This window comes from Hemicordylus capensis, chromosome 4, assembly GCF_027244095.1.
Source record: "Hemicordylus capensis ecotype Gifberg chromosome 4, rHemCap1.1.pri, whole genome shotgun sequence".
NCBI lineage: Eukaryota > Metazoa > Chordata > Lepidosauria > Squamata > Cordylidae > Hemicordylus > Hemicordylus capensis.
In genome coordinates this window covers 58,888,147-58,893,291 of record NC_069660.1, presented here as the reverse complement: position 1 = coordinate 58,893,291, position 5,145 = coordinate 58,888,147, and positions in this window count along the sequence as shown.

The window sequence follows — 5,145 nt, the reverse complement described above, 5'->3', positions numbered from 1 at the left end:
CTGCAAAGGTCTGTGCTTCGCACTATATCCAGGGAACATGGTGCTTCTTAAGAAGCCTTCCCTGGACCCCTAAGTGATGGAGAGTTATATGCTAGTCTCCATTCTCCCTTGGCTGGGCAAGGTGATTGAGAGGGTGGTGGCTGACCAGCTCCAGGTGGTTTTGGAGGAAACTGATTGTCTAGACCAGTGATTCTCAAACTTGGGTCCTCAGGTGTTATTGGACTTCAACTCCCATAATCCCCAACCAAAGGCCACTGAGGCTGGGGATTATGGGAGTTGAAGTCCAATAACACCTGAGGACCCAAGTTTGAGAATCCCTGGTCTAGACCCATTTCAAACTGGCTTTAGAACTGGCTATGGGGTTGAGACAGCCTTGGTCGGCCTGATGGGTGACCTTTACTGGGGAATCGACAGAGGGAGTATGACTCTGCTGGTTCTTTTGGATCCCTCGGCGGCATTCGATACCATTGACCATAGTATCCTCTGGATTGCCTGGGAGAGTTGGGGATAGGGGGCACTGCTTTGCAGTGGTTCCAGTCCTATCTCTCGGGTAGATTCCAAATGGTGGAGCTTGGTGACAATTGCTCCTCAAAACAGGAGCTGTTATATGGAGTCTTTCAGGGCTCCATTCTGTCACAAATGTTTTTTAATATCTACATGAAACCTCTGGGTGAAGTCATCAGGAGATTTGGTGCTGGGTATTATCAGTATGCTGAAGACACCCATATCTATTTCTCCTGGTAATCTTCATCATCAGGAAATGGCATTCATTCCCCAAATGCCTGCCTTTATTACAGGCAGTAATGGGCTGGATGAGGGATAAAAAATTGAAACTGAATCCAAGCAAGATGAAGGTGCTCAGTGTAGGGGTTCAAAATTTGAGGGATGTGTTAGATCTTCCTGTGCTGAATGGAGTTCAGCACAGGAAGATCTCCCCCAGAAGGAACAGGTTCGCAGCTTGGGCCTCATCCTGGTATCTCCGGTGGATGCTATGGCCGGAAGTGCTTTCTACCCACTTTGGCTGATTCAACAGCTGCACCCATTCCTTGAAGAGGGCGACCTCAAAACAGTGAGGCATCAGCTGGTAACCTCCAGACTTGACTATTGCAATGAACTCTATGTGGGGCTGCCTTCATATATAGTTCAGAAACTTGTTAGTTCAAAATGCAGCAGTCAGACTAGTCTCTAGGGTAACCCAGAGATACCATATTATCCCTGTTTTAAAACAGTTGCACTGGCTGCCAATATGTTTTCAGGAAAAATCCAAAGTGCTAGTTATTACCTTTAAAGCCATTAATGGCTTAGGTCCAGGTTACCTTAGAGAGCACCTTCTTCTGCATTATCCCCACTGCACATTAAGGTCATAAGGTCCATCTGCAGTTACCACTGGTACGTCTGGTGGTAACTCAGAAGTAGGCCTTCTCTATAGCTGCTCCTGGGTTGTGGAATGCACTCCTGGAAGAAATCCGTAGCTTCACCTGTCGGGATGTCCTTGTATACAGCCTGATGCCTTCTCGGTGTATCCCTTTATCACGTAGAGAGGGATCTGTTCATCTGAATGGCCTCTATGTACACACTCCAAGTACTTGAAGTACTTGAAGCATATGTATAGGGGCCATTTGGATGAACAGTCCCCCCCATGGAGAAATTGACATCCTGGGAGAGCATCGGGATGTCCATAGAGGACATCCTAACAGGTGTGAATTTGGGACAATCACAGAGGATGTCTCAAATCTTTTGGGAGCCTGGGAGACACTTAAAAAGAGGGTGGGCTGCCGTACTAGGGCAGTGACCAGCCGGACATATAAGAGAGGGGTCAAAAATTATCAGAAAGCGATCACCCAACATCTGAGGATTGTTGATAAGATGAACAGGGGAGAAGCCTTCGACATGGGATCATGCCGCTGCTACAAAGAGACAATCAGGACATTTCAAAATGAGCTGCAGCACAGGCGTTTAGAAAATAAGCGGTATCGCTTCAAAGGGTCTGTAGTTGAAAAAGGGGAGTGGGCAAAGGACAAGATGCATGCATCTAGTTTGACATTCCAAGGCCTGCGATCAGATGGAAGTAGCCCACTAATGGCCGACCCCCACGATATGTTAAAGATCATGGCCCAGTTTTATACAAACTTGTATGCATTGAAGGATATTTCTGTAAAGGACATTCAATCCTATCTAGATAGGTTCTGCAGTCTAAATGAATATGGTCTCGGCTATTCCCTCACTGAGGGGGGGGGAGTTCTTTGACCCATCCTGTAATGATAGAAGAGGTCAGAGCAGTTATCTCAGCAGGAAAGAACACATCGGCCCTGGGGCCTGATGGTCTAACATGGCCTTTCTATAAGATTTACGCAGACCAGCTACTACCAGTTTTAGTAAAATTATTTAATTTTGTCCTAGACAATGGGCGTTTAAATAGGTCCTTTGTGGATGGCCTCTTAATTTTTCCCCCCAAGAAAGGTGACACCACTTTACCACAAAACTGGAGACCGATAACCTTCACAAATATCGATTACAGAATCTTTGCCAAAATCCTAAATAATAGATTGGCGAAAGTGGCCCCTAAATTGGTCCACAGCTTGCAGATAAGCGCTATCTCGGGAAGAAAGATGACAGACTCATTGTGTCTGCTGAGAGAACTTTTTTACTCTATACAAAATGAAAGTTGGAAAGGTCACCTCCTCTTATTGGATCAAGTTAAGGCCTTTGACAAAGTGAACCACAATTATCTGTGGACATTGTTGAAAGCTAAAGGTGACCACCCCTATTCGTGACTTGGATACAGCTGCTCTATACGAATGCAAAGGTGACACCACAGATTAATGGATGGCAGGGCGACCCGATCATTTTGCATTCGAGTGTCTGCCAAGAATGCCCACTGAGCCCATTACTTTATGTTTTTGCCCTGGATCCAACCCTGATCAGGATTCAGAGAGAACCCCATCTGCAAGGACTCTTGGTCTCTATCCCTCCGCCCTGCAAGATATTCCTGGGAGGGAGGAGGAGGGAGAGTGATGGGATAGCCGAACCACCTGTCCACTCAGAACCGCACTCTGAGTTTAGGGTAAAATTTGTAGCTCATGCCGGTGATGTTACATTACTGTTATCGAATGAAAATGAAATCTCTGTAATACTAGACCTCTTCTGGGAATATGGCAAGATCTTGGGCCCAGAATTAAATGCTGACAAAAGTGTATTTGTTAAAATGGACCCCGGACGCCAGCAACTCTCATGCCTACCCATCTCTGAATGTAAAAGCGAAGGGGCCCCAGAGTCCAAACTGAAGTGGGTAGATACAGTAAACATTTTGGGGATTGAATATGGGATTAAGGAAAAAGTCTGGGGGGGAAATTGGACAGATTGGGAAGAAAAAGTAATGCTTAAAGTCACCATGTGGAAAAAATGGAACCTTGCCATGTACCAGAAAGCGGTTTACATCCGGACTTACTTGATACCCCCGGTGCATAACCTGGCGGTAGTCTATCCTCCCCCGCTCGATCTCCTTCGGAGAGTTGAAAGCCAGATCTTCCATCTCGTATGGCACACGACGTCCTTCCCTTTGGCCCGTGCAGTAGCATTTAAGGAGGTTGAGCGGGGAGGCCTAGCCCTACCTGCCCTGCAACCCTATTTTGTAACTGAATTCATGTCCTACAATTTTGGAAACTGGATTTTCGTGAATGTCCATAATATGTCCAACCTCCTGCAAAAAACCTGGGTCTCACTTTTCGCTCTGCATTGGCGCAAGTCAGCATGGGGCATAGCATGGTGGGGGAAAGGATCTTTCAATGGTAATATCATGCAAGTCTTAAAAAGAGAACACCCGGACTACTTGAGAGATTTGTTATTCACACTTTAAAAATGGAAGGTTGAACCAGATCTATTTAAAGGATCCTCCTCAGTTAAGCAGCTAAGGAAAACAATTTATGGAGAGATTCTAGAAGTGGGTTTCTTAAAACCTGATTTAGAACGTAAATGCTACAAACACCACACTTCACAGTACTTGTTGCAACCCGATCACCCTATCGCTCTCTTTAAGGAGAAAGGTCCCTTTCCATTTATGGGAAAGAAGGTGGCGCATATACCATCAAGTACTACCACTTAATGCGGCTAAGCCATGGCTCCCAGAGGACCAGCAGGAGTGCCCTAAAATCACCTGCAAACAGAAAGCTAGTGAGCTAGGTAAAACGTTCAGGGAAACCCACTCACATTTCTTAAAAGAGTGTGTGGTAGCCAAAAGAGTGTGGCAGGGAGTAAGCAGGCTGTTAGACTGGCCTGATTTGGAAAAACAGACTTGTGAAGAACTAACATCGGGTTTGAGCAATAGAACCTCCTTTCGAGGTCCCAGAAAGAAACCTTCAAGGAAACGGGACGGAACGGGTGCCCTCATACTAGGGAACTGGAATGTTCCCCTTCTCGTAATCAGGTTAGTAAACCTGTATGTCACTTATGCAATGCTCCTGCATAGGAATAGGGAGGGAAGATGCGACCAAGAGGTTCATGCAGATGAGACAGTAAATCTCTTCTGGAAAAGTTTGTATGGTTATGTGCAAAAAGACAAAAGTATCTCTTCTAAACAGCAATGGGACAAATTGTGGAAATGGACGTCGGACGTAAACCCACCCCCCCCATTACCTGATGTGCCTTGAAATCCCCCACCCCCGAGTTACAGTACTACCTGCATATACTTCATGACCTTGTGGGTTTCCAAATCCTTGTGTGTAAATCTTTGTAGATATATCATGTACAAACAACCACTTTGTATATAATTGTTCTTTGGCAACGTACTGTATGCTTTGGTAGTTTGTTGGTTCAATTTTTTTAAAAATAAATCTTGTCCTATTTTGGAGACGCCAGGGAGGGAACTTGGAATCTTCTGCATGCAAGCATGCAGATGCTTTTCCCAGAGCAGTCCCATCCCCTGAGGGGAATATCTTACAGTGCTCACACATGTCTCCCATTCAAATGTAAACCAGAGCCTACTTTGGAGGCTCCCTGCCTTGATGCAGCTCTGATCCCATTAATGGATCACTGCCCATCACATTAGCCAATGAATAATATTTAAAATGCACAGTGTGAAGTCATAACAGTTGTTATTTCATTTCCTGTTTTCTCTTTTTGACCAAAGCAAAGGCTAGAGTCTTGGAT